The following is a 6,222-nucleotide window of genomic DNA, read 5'->3' on the forward strand; positions in this document are numbered from 1 at the left end:
CCAGACCCAGTGGGGCCATCTGATGCCTGAGGTACTGGGGCAGGGGTGCCTGTACCCTCGGCCTAATGGGCCAGCCCAATGCCCTCTGCTGTCACGGGTGTCAGGGAAGAGGGCAAGAACATTTTCCGGGAAGCCCTCAGTGAGTGCACTCACTCATTGGACCCTCACAGCCACCCTGGGAAGGAGCCCTCAGCCCTGTGTCAGGAGCCAGGGCATTGTGCTGCTTGAGCCCTGGACCCTGTCCAGAAGGGACTGGTAGATCTCTACTTGGACCATAGGAGTGTGAGGATGGGTGTAAGCAGAGGGAGCTGTGCGAGAACTGAGCAGGGTAACTCTGGAATGGTGGAGGGGAGGAGGTCAGAGGAGACCTCTCTGGGGGAGGGACCTAGATGAGTGTTGACGGATGAGTAGGACTTCACTACATAATAAGGATGTGAAGAGCACCATTCCCATTGTGCAGATGAGGCTACTGGATGCCAGCCTATCAGTAAGAAGCTACAAAAAGAGCTGACTAAGGGCTGGGGGGGGGGAGGACACGGCAAAAGCTTCTGAGGGAAGGAGTTTGGAGTGGTTTGGGGAGTGGGGCAAAGTAAGGGGGATGGATAAGATGGGCAAGCCTCTGCCACGCCTCCCTTATGCTGCAGATATTCTCCCCTTACTAGAGGAATGAGTGGACCCCAAGGGTCAAAGGAAGAGGTAAGAGAAAGGCCATAAGGCCATAGGAAAGATACACAAGAAAGCTTAATTTGTATCCACTTTGACCTAAGAAATTTGCAAAGTTCATTAAAAAACAAAAACTCCAGCTTGGGGAAAAAAAAAACAACAAAGAAATTTCAGCCTGGAATGTTCCCCAGGCATCTTAGTAAGTCCTCGAGCTGTGGGACACCCTCCCCTGAGTTCTCCCTTTCCTGTTTTCCCTGTGCATTGGCAGTAGAGCATCTGTGTCCAGTTCTCACCACTCCTCCCAGGCTATGAGCTCCCATGGGCAGGGCTCTGTTAATAACATTAACTTCTAACTTCAGTGTGAGAATTGGGTGCAGATCCCTGGGCCCCAACTCTGGAGAGCTTGATTTAATGGTATGGGACAGAGCGTGGAACCCAAATGTTTAATAACTTCCTTGGGGAAGTCAGGTGCAGGAGGTGCCTGGACCATCCATTGGGAAGCACCAGCCTAAAAGCTCTTCTAGGGCAGGGACTGAAGCTCTGCCTCCTTCACCAGGTCTCCAGCTATCCGGACATTGAGAATCTGGAGCTTGTCAGGATCCCCAGTACCCAGATTCCCAAAGTATCAGCAACTCTATTTGCAAACAATCCCCAGTGTGTCCAAAAAAGAACGAAAGAACTGTTTCCTCTTCTCATTTTTCATTCAGTTCCATTCAACAAAAAGAACCCATCTGAGAAAATGGAGTCCCCGAGGAAATACAGTAAAACCTGCATTAGAGCAACTTTTTTTTGTAGACTCCATGACTGGCACAGAGCCCAACACAGGACTTGGACTCAACCCGGGGATCAAGACCTGAGCTGAGATCAGAGTCGGATGTTTAACCAACTGAGCCACCCAGACTCCCCTGCATTAGAGCAACCTTAAGCTTTGGCCCACCCGCTCACCACTCCCAGGTGGGTACCAAGGGAACATTATCAACTTCCCTCTGAAATTTGCAAGACCTGCTTTCTTTCTGAGTCTCTCTAGCTGAGCAGACATCACTATTGCCTGCTTTTGTGAGGTTTTGTGTCTGTGTTATGCCTAGAGTCACTCTGTGAGTGACCTTATTGGAGTCCCTCTAGGTCCAACACCTCTGCGATGGCCTTTGTCACACTATCATAGCAATTCGTCCTCTTGCCTTTCTCTCATGAGAGCAGGGACAGTATCTCATTTGTCTCTAAAACCCAGAACAACACAGGACTTGTGCATAAAAGATGCTCATTCGAGAGTCTGATGAATGAATAAATGTGGTAAAGGGGAAATCCTCTCTGCAACTGGGCCTCTGCAGTCCACAACTCTAACTCCCACTTTACCACATCCTAGCAGTATGACGTCACCTCTCCGCCTCTTAGTTTGCTAACCGGTACGTTGGAGAGACTAATCGGCATCCACTCAGCCTACGTCTCTGGGCTGTTGTGAGGATCAAATGATAGAACAGCTAGGCTCTTCCCTCATGAAGTACTGTTAGGATGGGCTTACATCCCCCAATCTTGTTTAAAGAAAATTTTGTTTGGGTCACCTGGGTGGCTCAGCTGGTTAAGTGACCGACTCTTGATTTCAGCTCAGGTCATGATCTCAGGGTCCTGAGATCAAGCTTCGCATCTGGCTTGGCACTCAGCAGGGAGTCCTCTTGGGATTCTCTCTCCCCTTCTCCCTCTGCCCACTCCCCTTTCTCTCTCTCTCTCAAAAAAAAAAAAAAAAGAGAGGGGAAGGAAGGAAGGTAGGAAGGAAGGATGGAAGGAAGGAAGGAAGGAAGGAAGGAAGGAAGGAAGGACAAGCGAAAGAAAGAGAGAAGAAAAAAAAAATCTTGTTTGGTTGACTAAATTTATTTCTCCTTCGGTAGAGGAGCTGATGGCCCAGCATTTGACAGGAGCTGTGAGTGAAGGTTTATATAGGAGGAGGCCGACAGAACTCACGTTACAAAATTGTATGGGTCTTTTCAAAGTATCCTTTGCCAGCACTGCAAGAGAGAAAGCAAAGAACAACAAAATTCAACTCAAGCACATCCGAGAGCCATAGGTTAACAGCTGTCATGATATTGCTGCTAAATTTCTGAAAAGACAATGTCGGATCTAGAATTGCTGGGGAAACACGCAGCTGGGCAGAGCTGAACGGGGAAGAAAGCCTCAGATCCTAGAGGGAAAAAGAAAAGACATAATTGCAGTCAATAGTGCATTAATGAGGTGAACTCTGCTGTACACACACACACACACACACACACACACCACCTGTACATTATAGAAAGAATTTCACTCTGTGGGAAAGAGGGCACAGAAAGATGAGTCATAAGTTATGGGTTCTGTCAGATTCTCCACAAACCCCTAATCCCAGGAGTCTTCCAGTGGACATTCTCTTCAGAGAGAAACTAGAATAGGCCAAATCTCTAAGATGGTACAACCAGTAGTTTATCAATTAATGTATTGCTAGTTAAATCTGTAAATAGTTCATTAACAGCATGGGCACTTGGGGTAGAGGACCTCATTAAATTGTATGAACCGTATTTAGGCTGGTCTCTCTACAACATCCCAGTAAACACTCGGCCTGAGATTGAATACATCCAGGGACAGTGAGCTCACTAGCTCTTTTCATTGTGGAATGGCTGCCAGGAATTCCTTTCCCTCATTGAGCACACATCAGCTTTCAGGCAACTTTTGTCCATTGGTCCTAGTTCTGCCCTCTGGGGGTCATCGCCTTCATGAAAGAACAAAGTAACACAGTGAAGATTCCTGTGAAACTATCTGCTCAAACGGTGGGTGGGGAGTTTCAACATCCCCTGTGTGTCATTGTAGGAATAATCCCAGCCAAAAAGAGTGGTTTTGTAATGCCAGCTGAGGGAAGCACATTCAGGAGTAAAGCAGAGGGTGTCTGGTTGGCTCAGTCGGTGGAGCATGCAAACCTTAATCCTGGGGTTGTGAGTTCAAGCCCCATGTTGAATCCAGAGAGGACTTTTAAAACATTTTTTAAATTTTTTTTAAAAAAGGAGTAAAGCAGAAGCAGGATTATGCGACTCAGAGCCCAGGCTGCAGAAAATTTCTGAAAACCCACTCCCATGGCTGCATCCCTACCAGGTACAGATTCCTATGTAAATTTATCTTTTTTCTTTTTTTTTAAGAGAGAGGGAGGGAGGTGTGGAGGGAGGGAGAGAATCTTAAGCAGGCTCCACAACAAGCACAGGGGCTCGGAGGCTCACTCTCACCACCCTGAAATCATGACCTGAGCCGAAATCAAGAGTGGGCCGCTTAACCGACTAAGCCACCCAGGTGCCCATGTATATTTATCTTTAAAAGGACATTGGTACAAACACCAATGTGAAACCACAGACTTGGCCTGGCTATGCTAAGACAGCCCTGAGAAGCCATTGAATCCAACCCCTTGCCCCATTTGACAGATGGAGACACTAAGGCCCAGAGAAGGAAATAGGCTTGCCAAAGGCGCCACAGGGAGTTACTGGGAAGGGCAGTATTGATGAGAGTACTGGACATTTCTTGAGTGCTCACTACTTACTCTGCATCACCATTTACAACATTATCACCATGAGTCAAGCCACAGAAACTTGCCCAGGATCAGCCAGTTAGGAGAAGGCCGAGCTGGAATTGGAAAGCCCGTTCTGACTTTACGGTCAAATTTCTTAACTGTTAACATTATACCACTTCCCTAAAACCTGCTCTTCCTCCAGCCCCTACCCTCACCCCCACACAGACTCTACCCCTGTGTGTCTCCCTTTATGCTGCACTGACTCCCAAAGAAAAAAGATCCAACTACACGCAGTTCTGGAGGGTTCACGAAGCAATTCTGCAGCGCTCTACGCGCACTATCTCAGGGGGTCCTGAGAAGGGACCCAGGTTGCTGCCTGGGCAGACATGAGCATGCTCATTTCTCAAAGCAGGAGCAGTTGGGGTTCCTTCAATGCGACTGGACGCTCTCCATCAGTGTCTACACATCCGAATGGACGTCCTACAGGTTGGGAAATGCATAATGTAGGAGTAAGGAACCAAGCTCCACCGGCAGAGAAGAACAGACATATGGAACTTGGCTAAGGAAATTTTTCATCCAAAAGAAAAAAGAGTGCATTTTCCTTCTTTATATGTTTTAAATAGAATGATGAGATAATCCCGGATTTTAAAAAATCAACTCTGGTGTTTAAATTTTAATTTATTCTCAGAAGGGTAGAAGGGTCTAGAAGAAATGCAATATGTGGTTCTTTTTTTTTTTTTTATCATTTTCTATGGTAAACCACATTTAATCCCTTTCTTCAATGAAAGGATTTACAAAGGATATGACAAATGTACCTATCTGTTGCTTTCATTGTATTTTTTTCCAGATTTTTTTTTCAGTTTACGCTGTTATAACAATAAAGGAAATTAAAAAGGGGAGAAAATGATCTGTAATCCTACCATCCTAACAAATGAACTGTTCAGCATTCCTTTTCTGCTCTTATTTACATGCTGGAAAAATTTACATAGGTAATTGGTTAGTGCAATTACAGCTTGTATTCACACATTTCTCACTTAACAGTTTATGATTATAATGCCACATGGTCTTCATAATTATTTAAAAGAAATGTTTTAATAATTATTTTAATGGCTGCTTAATACCCTTCTCGGTAGGTATATCATTCCCTAGTATTATATATTTAGAAAGACTCAATTTTTCACTGTCACAGATAATCTCAAAGTTCACATTTTCATACCTCTCATTATCTCCTTTTTTAAAAAAAAATTATTTCCTAAAATCCCAAGATCTAGATTTCTTGGTTCAAGAACTTGCCCAGTTCTTGATGTATATGGACAAATCACTTTGCGAAAGCCTTTCATTAATTTATTTTGCCTCCAGTACTGGGTGACTGTGATACTTTCATACCACAGTCTTGCCCCAACCAAGGGAAATCTTCTGAAAAATGAAAGATAACTTGATTTAGCAACATTCTTACTCATCAAATAAATGGTTTGACAAACCTGCCATTGGCTCTGTATTCTCTTAGCTTTGTTGGTGTCATAAATTAAATGTCTTTACCAAAAATTTGAGGAAAGCAGCATGATTATACCCACTTTGTAGCTGAGGAAACAGAGTCTTGACTCACGGTTTTGCCCAAGGAGATGAAGTGCTGAGTCTTTGGCAGTATCGGTAGCCATGATGAACCAAAGATGATTGCATTGGCTTCTTATAACCTCCTGGAATATTCTCGAGGGGAGGGTCTTTTTGTTTTGTTTTGTTTCATTTGTTTTTGCTTTTGTTATCCCCATGGTTTTGGGAGAAGCTGGGAAAATACATTCATATCAGGTGCATTTGTAAGTTCTTTTGGCTTCATAAAGCTCCTTGCCTCTAATTGCTACTCAAAGCGTGCGCTTGCTTTGGAGGAGATCTTTGCTGTATTGTTGCCAGGAAATCTTTGAACTTGCGAGATAGAAGGAATGTTAGGAATGATCTCATACAGCTAATTCATTTTAGAGTGGGGAAACTGAGGCCCAGAGAAGAGAATGGACTTGTCCAGGTGAATTCACGGAGTTGACAGCGGAGGC

The 6,222-nt window shown here is 44.8% G+C and overlaps 1 long non-coding RNA gene across 1 annotated transcript; it reads left to right on the forward strand.

Moving 5' to 3' along the window:
* The first annotated feature begins 1,155 nt into the window (after window positions 1–1,155).
* Window positions 1,156–6,004, forward strand: LOC121103047. Its single transcript, XR_005835166.1, has 3 exons — window positions 1,156–1,617; window positions 3,684–3,771; window positions 4,590–6,004. It is a non-coding gene; the product is annotated as an uncharacterized LOC121103047 (long non-coding RNA).
* The last annotated feature ends 218 nt before the right edge of the window (window positions 6,005–6,222 follow it).

This window comes from Ursus maritimus, unplaced genomic scaffold (genome assembly GCF_017311325.1).
Source record: "Ursus maritimus isolate PB19 unplaced genomic scaffold, ASM1731132v1 scaffold_17, whole genome shotgun sequence".
Taxonomy (NCBI): domain Eukaryota; kingdom Metazoa; phylum Chordata; class Mammalia; order Carnivora; family Ursidae; genus Ursus; species Ursus maritimus.